This window comes from Ranitomeya imitator, chromosome 2 (assembly GCF_032444005.1).
Source record: "Ranitomeya imitator isolate aRanImi1 chromosome 2, aRanImi1.pri, whole genome shotgun sequence".
In the NCBI taxonomy this organism is placed as follows: domain Eukaryota; kingdom Metazoa; phylum Chordata; class Amphibia; order Anura; family Dendrobatidae; genus Ranitomeya; species Ranitomeya imitator.
In genome coordinates this window covers 836,944,132-836,958,898 of record NC_091283.1, presented here as the reverse complement: position 1 = coordinate 836,958,898, position 14,767 = coordinate 836,944,132, and the positions used below count along the sequence as shown (strand labels likewise).

Genomic DNA, 14,767 nt, shown 5'->3' with positions numbered 1-14,767 from the left:
ACCGACGTCCTCACTGCACGGAGACAACGAGGAAATGAGCTGGAAACAAATAAATAATTCTACTATATATAGAGACGACATAGATGACTCCGCCCTCCGCTCCTCCCTCTAATCTCCACCACCAATAAGAGGCAGAGGGAATGTGCTACAAAGTAATGGCCAGCACCGCGCACTCAGTGTCTTAGTTGCAGCACAAGGAGTAATGTCTTGAGAAGTTTTGCAAGAAACTTAAAATATTAATCTGCAGAGCTGATCTAGAGTTTATCAGGCAAGTCTGCAACGTGTGCACATAGCCTTTATGTGTCTCTACTATAAGTGACACAGATGATGTATTTTCAGCCATCACACACAGATACGCCTCATACAACCTCATTAAAGCTGAGAAGTAAAATGTAGAAGATACAAGAGAATCTGACAAGAGATGACAATGATACAGGAGAGGGCGACCACTGATCTGACAACACCCGGATGTGAAGCTCCAGCACCAACAATCTCTAGATCAGTTCTGTAGATGAACATTTCATGTTTCCAGAAAAAACCTCCAGACATTACTCCTTGTGCTGCCACTGAGAGACTGACACTGCGTGCACGGTGCTGAGTGTGGGGGGAGGGCGCTGCCTGTTACTCCTCATTTACATGTCATTACTTTCTAGCACATTCTATCCGTCTCTTATTGGTGGTGATTAGGGGGAGGAGCGGAGGGTGGAGTCATCTATGTCGTCTCTATATATAGAATTATTTATTTCCAGCTGATTTCCTCATTCTCTTCGAGCAGTGAGGACGGTGGCTGCAGCAGGTGAAGCACAATCTGATATTTTCTGATGTTATTACCATACACTGCTGCTCAAATAAATAAAGGGAACACTTAAACAACAGAATATAACTCCAAGTAAATCAAACATCTGTGAAATCAAACTGTCCACTTAGGAAGCAACACTGATTGAAAATCAATTTCACATGCTGTTGTGGAAATGGAGTAGACAACAGATGGAAATTATTGGCAATGATCAAGACACCCTCAATAAAGGAGTGGTTCTGCAGGTGGGGACCACAGACCACATCTCAGTACCAATGCTTTCTGGCTGATGTTTTGGTCACTTTTGAATGTTGGCTGTGCTTTCACATTTGTGGTAGCATGAGACGGACTCTACAACCCACACAAGTGGCTCAGGTAGTGCAGCTCATCCAGGATGGCACATCAATGCGAGCTGTAACAAGGTTTGCTGTGTCTGTCAGCGTAATGTCAGAGGCTGAAGGCACTACCAGGAGACAGGCCAGTACATCAGGAGACGTGGAGGGGGCTGTAGAAGGGCAACAACCCAGCAGCAGGACCGCTACCTCAGCCTTTGTGCAAGGAGGAACAGTGCCAGAGCCCTGCAAAATAACTTCCAGCAGGCTACATATGTGCATGTGTCTGCACAAACGGTTAGAAACTGACTCCATGAGGAAGGTCTGAGTGCCCGACATCCACAGATGGGGGTTGTGCTCACAGCCCAACATTGTGCAGGACACTTGGAATTTGCCACAGAACACCAGGATCGGCAAATTTGCCACTGGGGCCCTGTGCTCTTCACAGAAGAAACTAGGTTCACACTGAGCACGTGACATCCGTGACATAGTCTGGAGACGCCGTGGAGACATCTCCTGCCTGCAACATCCTTCAGCATGACCGGTTTGGCAGTGGGTCAGTAATGGTGTGGGGTAGCATTTCTTTGGAGGGCCGCACAGCCCTCCATGTGCTCGCCAGCGGTAGCCTGTCATTAGGTACAGAGATGAGATCCTCAGACGCCTTGTGAGACCATATGCTGGTGCGGTTGGCCTTGGGTTCCTCCTAATGCAGGATAATGCCAGACCTCATGTGGCTAGAGTGTGTCAGCAGTTCCTGCAAGACAAAGGCATTGAAGCTATGGACTGGCCCGCTCGGTCCCCAGACCTGAATCCGATTGAATACATCTGGAACATCATGTCTCGCTCCATCCACCAATGTCACGATGCTTTAGTCCAGGTCTGGGAGGAGATCCCTTAGGAGACCATCTGCCGCCTCATCAGGAGCATGCCCAGGTGTCGTAGCGAGATCATACAGGCACGTGGAAGCCACACACACTACTGAGCATCATTTTCTTGTCTTGAGGCATTTCCACTGACGTTTGCTCAGCCTGTAACTTCATTTTCCACTTTGACTTTGAACATCATTCCAACTCCAGACCTCCATAGGATATTAGTTGTGATTTACATTGATCATTCGTAGGTTTTATTCAGTGATATCTAGGATGTGGGATTTTAGTGTTCCCTTTATTTTTTGAGCAGTGTATTTCAGTTCCATTATAGTAACAAACACAAAACAAATGTAAGACCCCCAGTACTCCAGACCCCAGCGGCGACGCTCCGACCCCATATCCTATAGGGGTTTACAGTAGTAGATTGCGTCTGAGTGTTCACCTCTAGTGATGAGTGAGTATACTCGTTGCTCTGGTTTTCCTGAGCACGCTCGGGTGATCTCAGAGTATTTATTGCTTATTTAGTTTTCATCGCCTCAGTTGCATGATTTACGTCTGCCAGATACTGTACGCTGAATACATTTGAGGAATGCCTGTTTGTTAGGGAATTCCCACATGTATTCAGCCTGTCCAGCAGTCGTAAATCATGCTGCTGAGGCGATGAAAACTAAATCTCCGAGCAATAACAAAGAGTCGGAGATCACCCCAGCGTGCTCGGGAAAACCCGAGCAACGTGTATACTCGCTCATCGCTATTCGTCTCCAGTATACGCGCGAATATCATGCACGAGAGAGCACACGTTCACTCTGCTGACACCATTATAGTCTATGGCCCCGTTGGCGCATTCACCCAAACCTTGTTTTGCGGGGTGTTCAGACCTAAGCCCCAACTAAGCAAATGAACAAGTGCCTGAACACATTGTGAAAACATGGTAAGAGCCAGTTGGGTTTCCATCATGCATTGTATTGGACAAAGCCGAAAATACTCGGCACTGATTATCTATTGTGTTTTTGGTTAATGAAAACAAAATCAAACATTTTTACCCCACAAAAACACAACAAAGTCAACAAATGTTGAATAATTCGCCACAAAGACGGCATGGCAGATGGGAACACAGGCGATTTTGTGGTTATTCAGTAGAGTAACGAGATGAGTGCAGGACTCCTGCCGGCATTGGGTCCTGCTTCCCACCATAGCGCAGTTCTGAGTATTCAGCTCCGGCATTTTCAGCTACATTTGTAGTCAGCTCCGGTCACATCTTTGCCGGACAGGTTTTCCAGTGCCGGAGAATTGTCGGCCACTTTTGCATCCTCGGCTGAATCATCAGAGACAGTGATACAACTTTAGTCAAAATTTCAGCTTCTTTGCTCCAGCGGAGACAAAAAGGGGGTAAGGATCGCAGTCCGGTAATGCCGGCTGTAGTCGGCCCCTCCCATGACATCACAGCTCACTAGTTGTGGTACTAAAGTACGGGAGCACATTGATGGAAGTGCACACTGATTTGTGATTTCTCTGCAGTAGTTTCTTAACGTATAGGCATTTGCCTTTATAACTTTATTTACAGCACAGCAAATTGCACCTTATCCTCAGGCTACATACAATATATTGCCACTAGTTGGGCACATTTTTTCACTTTAACTGCTCATAAGCCAAGTTCATTTATTGCTGCAAGCTCTCATTTTTTCTTATACTGTGTAACGTGCTACCTCAATCTAATGCCTATGTTTAAATTTTTACATGCAACCGCTATTTTAAAACAATCATAATAAAATAATTTGGTTTTGTCTTATGCCTGTGTCCCTCCAATATCATTGCTTGGGAATTTTGTATGAAGAGACCAACTGTGATGTACAGTGTGGTGATCTACAGCCTCTGATGTCTCCTGTGTGGTGATCTACAGCCTCTGGTGTCTCCTGTGTGGTAGTCTACAGCCACTGGTGTCTCCTGTGTGGTAGTCTACAGCCACTGGTGTCTCCTGCGTGGTGATCTACAGCCTCTGGTGTCTCCTGTGTGGTAATCTACAGCCTCTGGAGTCTCCTGCGTGGTGATCTACAGCCACTGGTGTCTCCTGCGTGGTGATCTACAGCCACTGGTGTCTCCTGCGTGGTGATCTACAGCCTCTGGTGTCTCCTGCGTGGTGATCTACAGCCTCTGGTGTCTCCTGCGTGGTGATCTACAGCCTCTGGTGTCTCCTGCGTGGTGATCTACAGCCTCTGGTGTCTCCTGCGTGGTGATCTACAGCCTCTGGTGTCTCCTGCGTGGTGATCAACAGCCTCTCGTGTCTCCTGCGTGGTGATCTACAGCCTCTGATCAGTCTCCTCTGTGGTGATCTACAGCCTCTGATGTCTCCTCTGTGGTGATCTACAGCCTCTGATGTCTCCTCTGTGGTGATCTACAGCCTCTGGTGTCTCCTGTGTGGTGATCTACAGCCTCTGATGTCTTCTGTGTGGTGATCTACAGAGTCTGGTGTCTCCTGTGTGGTGATCTACAGTCTCTGGTGTCTCCTGTGTGGTAATCTACAGCCACTAGTGTCTCCAGCGTGGTGATCTACAGTCACTGGTGTCTCCTGCGTGGTGATCTACAGCCTCTGGTGTCTCCTGTGTGGTGATCTCCAAGGAATTCAAGACCAAAAACTGCTTCTTCTGGATACAAAGGTATCACGGCAACTAAACAACTCATTCAGCGGGTATATGCATATGGCTAAAATCAAATTATATTATGCAAGTACAAACGATATGATGTCTGGTATTTACTGTATAATCAATGTTTTTTCTATTATAAACGTTGACTATTTTGTATCTTTGCACGAGCCACTTGCTGGCTCATTTTCAGTAGTTACATCTCTTCTAATAAAGTACTAGACTAATTTTTGACCATTACATCGAGGTTGATGTTCTAGCGATTGTTGCACTCAGCACTCTATGCAGCGTACGCTACACTTTTTCTGCGCCGCACTTGTGCACTTCAACGCAACACATGTATTATATAAATTATTAGGTCAAGTCCTTATTATATGATCTTACGTATGCGCACATGTTTCACTATAGTACCTTTTGCTTGCACTTTATTCACATCTTATCTAAATGTCATCTACGTACAGAGAACAATGAAGCTGACCATCATGCAGTTACAAACCTTAGATGTTTTCACTCAAGGTTTCCTCCTTTCGATGCTTTGTTCTGCTTCAGAGAGAATACGCGCTCCTTTCATCATTGACACCCGGGTAAGTAGCTGGCTTTCACACGCCAGCGCCATCTCCATGATGGCGGTGGAACGCTTGTGTATCAACGGGTCGCAAACCAGAGCATCCTCCATACAGTATATGGGTGAACTGGGTGATGCAAACATACGCCATTCACATCTCCTTGCTGCACGTGACATACACACCTCCTCTACTTACTTATTGGCCACCATATGCTTTATAAACTGCACCTATCCCTCCCCCAACACACGCATCCCGATGAAGAGCTAACGAAACGTGCGTTGGGGCGGTGGGAAATAAAATGACACCTTGGTTGATGAAATCCGTCTTGTTGTTTCTTAATCCTTATTTTCAGTTTTGTGTTAATGATATGCTTGTGTCCTAAGGCGGGGTTCATATATGTGGTGCTCTGACTAGATATTCATAATGCAGACTGCTGATAGGCCGCTGCTCCCTCAGTGCCCCGCCCTCTAGTTTGTATAATGAATATACTAATGTGTGTATTTGAAAAAAAAGCATGTCACTTTATCAAAATGGCGGAGCCTGCGCACTCTTTCTTATCAGCCAGTGCCTATTATCCTCCTGTGTTTCAAAGAAAAACAATTAACTATTAATATGGTGTTGTCGGCTGCGCCTGCGCATTAATGTGTATCGCGTTCCGATAGATGCTACTATGCACGTGCCTCCGCCGGCTCTTTGTTACTGCAAAGGAAAAGATTTACACTACAACAAAGTGGCGCCAGAGGTGGCGCATGCGTAGTAGCATCTATCATGTACCAAGAGATTCCACTGTGCAAGCGCCATTTTGTTGTAGTGTAAATTTTTGGGGCTGCAGCAACAAGGAGCACATTAGTATATTCATATGTACAATCTTCAAAAGACCACAGTGGCTGCACTAGAGGATTTGTTCATTCACCATTACTCTGATGAACGGTCCTTTTGCACTAAATAAACAGCATTAATATCCAATGTGGGGGCTCAGCATAGAAAGTACAAGTCTGTTCTTTATTTGTGAAGAAAAATAAAGCGGCACTCACCAGATGGATTGATTGTTCCAGACTCCTTTTTTATTTCATCCAAGTGAACAAGAGACTTTGTGTGGGATTTGCGGGTCAGGGAGGCATGCAGGGAGCGTGCAGATGGACAACGGATGTTTGGCACAGTGAGCGCTCCACTGGACCCGTTGAAGCGTGAAACGGCCGTAGTCGTCCATCTGCACGCTCCCTGCACGCCTCCCTTACCCGCAAATCCCACACAAAGTCTCTTGTTCACTTGGATGAAATAAAAAAGGACTTTGGAATAATCAATCCATCTGGTGAGGACCTCATTATTTGTCTTCACACATAAAAAATACTCATATGTACATATAGAGATCCTGGCCGACGAGCGGATCATCCACGTACATACTGTATAGAGATACTGGCCAACGAGTGGATTATCCACGTACATATAGAGATCCTGGCCGACGAGCGGATCATCCATGTACATATAGAGATCCTGGCGAGGAGCGGATCATCCACATACATATAGAGATCCTGGCCGAGGAGCGGATCATCCACATACATATAGAGATCCTGGCCGACGAGCGGATCATCCACGTACATATAGAGATCCTGGCCAACGAGCGGATCATCCACGTACATACTGTATAGAGATCCTGGCCAACGAATGGATCATCCACGTACATATAGAGATCCTGGCCGACGAGCGGATCATCCACGTACATATAGAGATCCTGGCCAACGAGCGGATCATCCACGTACATATAAAGAACCTGGCCGAGGAGCGGATCATCCGTGTACATATAGAGATCCTGGCCGAGGAGCGGATCATCCGTGTACATATAGAGATCCTGGCCGAGGAGCGGATCATCCGTGTACATATAGAGATCCTGGCCGAGGAGCGGATCATCCACGTACATATAGAGATACTGGCCGAGGAGCAGATCATCCGTGTACATATACAGAACCTGGCCGAGGAGCGGATCATCCACATACATATAGAGATCCTGGCCGAGGAGCGGATCATCCACGTACATATAGAGATACTGGCCGAGGAGCGGATCATCCACGTACATATAGAGATACTGGCCGAGGAGCGGATCATCCACGTACATATAGAGATCCTGACCGAGGAGCGGATCATCCGTGTACATACAGAGATCCTGACCGAGGAGCAGATCATCCGTGTACATATAGAGATCCTGACCGAGGAGCGGATCATCCACGTACATATCAAGATCCTGGCCGAGGAGTGGATCATCCGTGTACATATAGAGATCCTGACCGGGGAGCGGATCATCCACGTACATATAGAGATCCTGGCCGACGAGTGGATCATCCGTGTACATATAGAGATCCTGGCCGACGAGCGGATCATCCGTGTACATATAGAGATCCTGGCCGACGAGTGGATCAGCCACGCACATATAGAGAACCTGGCCAAGGAGCGGATCAGCCGTGTACATATAAAGAACCTGGCCGAGGAGCGGATCATCCACGCACATATAGAGATCCTGGCCGACGAGCAGATCACACAATTACATATACAGATCCTGGCCGACGACCAGATCATGCAGTTTTATATGGAAACCCGTATTCATTATAATGATGGCTGGACTGTACATAACAGCACGTTCTACCTATTGTGTCCTCTGTATTTCCTTATAGATTGTACCTTGCGATCAGGATCGTCACTCCTGTAACTGGAGAACTATGTGTTACATTGTATTACATTGGATCCCAGCAAAGCAACAGTGCTGACCACTGAGCCACCATGCAGGAACCCAGTTAATACAGTGCTGACCACTGAGCCACCATGCAGGAACCCAGGAAAGAAACACTGCCGGCTGACCACTGAGCAGGATCTTAGCAAAGCAACTGTGCAGGATCCCAGCAAAGTAACAGTGCTCACCACTGAGCCACCATGCAAGATCCCAGTAAAAAAAAAACAGTACTGACCACTGAGCCACCATGCAGGAACCCAGTAAAAAACAGTGCTGACCACTGAGCCACCATGCAAGATCCCAGTAAAAAAAAAAACAGTGCTGACCACTGAGCCACAATACAGGATCCCAGTAAAGCAACAGTGCTGACCACTGAGCCACCAAGCAGGATCCCTTTACGTCGCAATGAAATCATAAAACATAACGTCCTATATTCATCAGGTTATTGCTTCGTCCCCGCTCAGTATGAAGCCCAGTAACAGTTTGTCTCCCCGCCCTCACTATGAGCTCAGTCTCCTCTCCGCTCTGTAGCCGGAGCCGCTTCCATCAGCGGCTCCTCCAGCTTCCGCTCAGTGACGAGCTGTGCACATTACAGCGGCTCCTGTGCGATTATTCCCCGTCACCACAGAGAAGCGACAACAGGAAGTCACAGACCGGCTCCGGCACACACGTGCACTGCGACTTCCGCGTTTGCGCTCCGCCCCTTCCGGTGACGTCACTTTCGCCGCACACAGCCGGAAGTGCCCTGTACCCCGGGGCTGTGCGGCTCTGCAGGAGGAGGTCGGTGTGAACACGTCACTGCGCACAGCCGGCGTTAACCCCTTCAGCAGCGGCTTCTCTCGTCCCTTCCTGTGGAGCCTCTCTGCTTTTATCCTCCATCTTCTGTCCCCTTTCTTTCTTTTTCTCGTCGCCTTCCAGGAGCCGATACCTTTTTGTTTTTTCCCTGCGGTGTCGTCTGTGGCTTCACTTTGGACACTTTTTCTTTTTGTTCTTATTGCTGCCACTTCGGGGCAGATCTTCCTCTCTGATCCCTTTTTATTGAATTTTCTTTTAACCCCTTCCTGGCCTGGCAATTTACCATTACGGCGCATTTTTTTGTTTTTTTTTCTCCCTTCTTTTTCCAAGAGCCATAACTTTTTCTTTATTTTTCCATCGTGGCTTTTTGAGTCGTGCTTGTGAATGACGCCATCAATTGTGTTATGTGATTAAACCAAAAATCCAAGTGCAGCAAAATTGTGAAAAATCACCATTCCGGCCTTCTGATCGTCTTCTTTTTTTCTTCTTATTACCAATCGGGTTAATTAATTTCATTTTTTGGTTGATCGGACTTTTCCGGACGTGGAGATGCCACATAGCGGTATTTTTATTACATTTCTTTTACTTCTTTATTTTTTAATGGTGGAAAAAGGAAATTGATTCCGACTTGTATTTTTTTTTAATTATCATTTTTGTTACATTTTCAGTGTAAAGAAAACCTGCACATAACTCCTATGTCCTACAGTGATATTTTTCTTCCTATGTTTGAACCTGCGATCGTCTGATCCCTTGTACCGCGTTACTGCTGTGTGTAGCGACAGTCACGGCGTCCTATGAGCTCGGCACACGGGCCGACTGTTCATAGGTGTTACCAGCAGCATTTAACAGGTTAACAGTAGCGATGAGCGTGCTCGGATAAAGTGCACAGAACTATCTTTCCATAAGAAGAGGATTTTTACCAATTCGTTATTCGTTTCTCCTTCTAACCATTTACCATCAAAACGACGTATCTTTCCAGGAACGATTGACGTCTGCAGCCGTGATTTACCCTCGTCGTTGTCCTGGACGATCCGTGCGTGATCCCAAGTGACGGGACATTGGGAAATCTCTGAGCTCCAGATTATTCGCTCCTCTTCAAGCACTTAATGTTGGCATCACCGCTGCGGCCGGTGATTAGCTGCAGCGGTCGTATGAGGCCATTTCAATCACGTTCTAATCTGTAGACAGAAAAAAAAAATCGACACTTTATATTTGCACAAATGTTTTAATACTTTTCTTTCCATGTGATTTTATCTCATCTTACGTTTGTCCATCTTCTTTCCGTTCAGGTTCCTACAATAAAGGATCTTGTGCTCTGATATCTTCACACTGACTCATTAAAGATGGATAAGAACAGAGAGAAGACGGCAGAGACTATTCTAAATCTCGCCCTGGAGATCCTGTTCCGTCTTACAGGAGAGGTGAGAGATTCTGGTGACGTCACATTACGTCATCTCTGGTAATAACAGAGGATCTGACCTTCCCTGACGAAGCCTGGTCTGCCAGGCGATACGCGTGGGACATCGCATCACCAGGTGGTATTATTATGGAGGGTTTTCTCCAATCTATGTCCTAAAGACCCAGTGGTAGTATCGTATATTGGTGGCCTTTCAGCCTTCCTCTGGCTCACCCTGCTCTTTTCATTCTCTGGGACAAAATTCTTGTCCCTATTATCGTCCTGATTACTTTATACTGGTTATGGTTCCACATGGACCATTATGGCACCACATAAATTTTGTCTGGTATTTCTTGCGCTATACCCCATGAGCCAGTAGGTTTCTGTTGAGTCACTACATCACACTGAGATATGGTCTTTATAGCCTGTGTGGTTTTGATGAGGTTTATATGTTTTTAACTATGTTTTTATTGTTTGTGGTGTGTTTTTTTTTTTGATCTGTCAATAAACATCAGTCTGTGTTATCTTATATTTATTGTAGTTTATTCTTTGATGGAGTGTGTATTTTTGCAGTAATGCTTTTTCTTGTTGTGTTTCCAGTTTATTTTTATTACTGTTACCGCACCCTCATAGTTTTGTATTTATCTTTTGTACCTGATTTATAGCAGTGCGCTCGATTCCCTTTTTGTTTGCTTCTGACCGGAGATCCGGGGACTCTGGAGATGTCTGTAGTGATATTTATTAATATCTCCATGCACAGGATTACACGGTGGTGAAGAAGACCTCTAGTGATCGCTGTCAGGCTCCTGGGTCTGAGGGATGGGAAGGAACTCTGAGCCCAATCCCGGGGTCTCCACCGCACCCCCGGACGCATGAGGACATCAATGACCAGAAGATCCTAGAACTGACCTACAAGATGATTGAGCTGCTGACTGGAGAGGTGACGCTGCTGGGAATGCTGGGACATTATACAGTGACGGTATGGAGGGATCGGGGGGATGACGGGATCGGGGGGATGACAGTATCATTGTATGTGTCAGGTTCCTATAAGGTGTCAGGACGTCACCGTCCACTTCTCCATGGAGGAATGGGAGTATCTAGAAGGACACAAGGATCGGTACAAGGACGTGATGATGGAGGACCACCAGTCCCGCACATCACCAGGTAATAGACACGACTAAATACACACATCTGTTAGTTTTATCTTCTTCAGAAAAATCTTAAAATAAGTTATCCAACAACTGAAAAAAAAAAAATGTCAGAATGACATAAAATAAGAACTATTCACCATAATGATTCCAACCATTCCTGGGTTCCTGTCGCAGTATAGACAGATACGTGACCACTGACGCCAATCACTGGTGCAGGAGCAGTGGTCGCCTCTGAGGCCAATGATGAGACGTCTGGTTACAGACGTTTCCATACTAATGACTGGAGTGATGTCCGAAGGAGCGAGGACAGAGCAGAACTTCTGATAAAGCGTACTAGGACATTTGTTACAATCATTGCATTTCTTATCGAGTTTCCCAAAGTTCCAACCCCTAAATTACTTCTATATAATGATTTCATTCATTTATGTGCTCTCTACAGTAAGAACCGGTAAGCGGACGACGCCGGAGAGACATCCCGGACCTCAGGACTGTTCCCAGGTAGGTGGAGAGAAGGATGTAGGACTCTGATGGAGGCTGTGCCGGCCGAGTGTTCTGCTAATCTCCATTATTATATGATTATACATGGTGGAGAAGGCGGCTGACCACAAACGTTATATCTCCGGATCTTCTCCCGCTTTTCTGGCTATGGAACCGGCTGGCTTTATACAGGAGACCTGCAGATATTTGTGGTCGAGTAATTTTTGGTCGTCCTTCTAATTAAAGGGATATTCCCAAAACAACAAGTTATTGCCTATGCATTGGATGATGGGAGACTTGTTGAACACTGGGGGTCTGACATATTGGACTCTCTTAGATCCTTAGATTGAGGCTCTCTGTACCCCTGAGATTGTGTCTCTTTGGCCCCACCTTGAATGGAGCACAGGTGCGCATTGTCGGCCTCTGTCATTGGAACTGTGAAGTGCAGCGCTGCATTCACATAGTCAAAAACTGGATCGGATGTTCCCAGCTGTCAGACTCCCGCCGATCATCAACGGATTGGGTGTAAATAGTTTTTGGGATGTTTTCTGCTTATTCCGTGTATCTGTGACTTTCCCCACATTTATTTCACAGCTGATGAATCAGGATGAAGATCTGAACAGTAGTAATGATCTGACCATAGTAAAAGTAGAGGAGATCGACATCTGGGCTGATGATCAGTGGAAAGACGACTCATCTACAGATAACGGCTCAGGTGAGAGCAGTAAATGCAGATTGGTCACAGATTCGCCTTCTCCACTGGATAGAACAATTTTATGGTCCATTTGGTAAAGTGGATCTGTCACCAGATTTCACAACATATACTGCATGCATTATTAAATAGATCTCTTACACCTGAAGAGGCTGGTGTACTGATTTAAAAAAAAAAAAAAACAATATAATAATGTCTATAACATTTTTATCTTATATTGAGCATTTTGAGCTCCAGCTGGACTAATAATAAGCTCATTTGAAATCCATTTTGATGTTCATTTTTCACCGTAAGCACACCAGACTCATCAGGTCAAAGAGATTTATTTACTAAGGTATTTTGAAATTTGGTGAGAAATCCACTTTAAAAGGGACGCAATATTGGAGCGTTGGTAATTTATGAGATTTAATCTAGCGGAGGTGAAACGCGACCTTCACCATGTTTTATTGACTCCCACTTGGAAGACGTATTTTATAGACCCTGTGGAATGTGGTCTCCATTTGGTTTGACATAAAGTTTAGTTCCGAATCTTACTCACATTTAAGTAGATGGTTTTTAGCTGCGGCTACATAGAGGCCAATAAAGTAAGGATAAAAAGCCGACGTGTGAAAAGTAAAGAGTAGCGATGAGCAAACGTGCTTGGATAAGGTGTTATCTGAGCATGCTCGGGTGCTCACTAAGTGTCTTCGACGTGCTGGAATAATATGTTTCGGTCCCCGCGGCTGCATGTCTCGCGGGTGTTCGACAGCTGCAACACATACAGGGATTGCCTAACAAACAGGCTGTCGAACAGCCGCGAGACATGCAGCCGCGGGGACTCTAACATTTTTCGAGCATGCTGAAGACACTCTGTTAGCACACGATCATGCTCGGATAGGACCTTTTTTTAACAAATTAAATCTAACGGCAGAAGGGAGGAATAAACAAAACTATAGGGATTAATACTAGTGATGAGCGAATGTGCTCAGATAAGGTTTTATTCATTTTATTAAGGTTTCATTGATTCTAGTGATGAGCGAACATGCTCAGATGCTAAACGAGTGTCTTGTAGTATCTGCCATTACTTCCTCCTGTGGTCGGCATTCCACAGTCTGACTGCTCTAACTGTAAAGAACCCTTTCCTATTTAGCTGACTGAATCACCTTTCTTCCATCTTTAATGAGTGCCCCCTGGTCCTTAGTATGGTCCTTGGAAGGAATAAATCCTATGCCATCCTTTGGCAATGCTGCGGGACCTGGGCTGGAAGGAGAGGGTATCCCAGCAGTGCGGGCCCTGGGCCCCTCCTCCCAACCCAAGGCACGCAGCATTATCCCACTCCTGCCACCACTGATTTCCTGCAGCAGGGACCTTGTCTCCTGTAACATCGCTGCACAGCTACCCCTCCCGTTAAACTACATTCAGACTATAAGACGCACCCCCATTTCCTCCCAGTTTTGGGGGAAAAAGTTGCATCTTATAGTCTGAAAAATATGGTATACATAAAAATGAGATCTCCTCTGAGACGTCTTTTTTTCTAAGCTGAACAAGTCCAAGTTTTCAACCTCTCCTCATATGAGAGGCCTTCCATCCCTTGTAATAATCTAGTTGTCACTTTTGAACTGACTCTAACTTCTATATATCCTTTTTAAAATGTGGAGCCCAAAACTGGATCCCGTATTTTAGATGTGGCTTCACAAGTGATTTATAAAGGGGTAATATTACGTTGGTGTGAAGAATATGGGGTGATATAATTTCATGCCAATCGACTGTACCATATCCGGTCCAAGATTATAGACCTTTTTCAGAAGTGTGAAGCTGAGACAGGACACCTGGCTCAGCAAGAGGTCCAGCTTTAAAAGCTCCACACACCCTCAGCAGCCTACCTTATTTTTCGAATTATAAGACACACTTTTTTCCCCCAAATTTGGGGGGAAAACGGGGGTGCGTCTTATAATGCGGATATATCTTACTGGCCACAGTGGAGCAAGGTCCCAGGGTCGCTGCTGAAGGAGGCAAGAGTGGAGCGTTGCTCCAGACCGTAGGCTGGGATGAGGGGGTGTTCAGATGTGCGACACTGCGGGGGTTCCGCTGACATTTTGTGAAAGTCAGGAGCCCCTGGGGTTCCATGGTTTACTATGCTGTGGACTCCGGGAAAGTGGCTGCCAGGGGCGGCACATGCACAGATGGAGATCTCGGGAGATGAGATCTAAGCACCAAGATCTCCGTCTGCGCATGCGCTGCCCCTGGCAGCCATTTTCCTGGAGTCCACCACATAGTAAATCATGGATCCCCCACACCACCGTACACCCGCAGCGTTGCACATCTGAACACCC

General features: G+C 46.0%; 1 pseudogene; it reads left to right on the top strand.

Moving 5' to 3' along the window:
* The first annotated feature begins 8,724 nt into the window (after positions 1-8,724).
* LOC138666866 (zinc finger protein 850-like) overlaps positions 8,725-14,767 on the top strand; it is a 141,271-nt pseudogene continuing 135,228 nt past the window's right edge.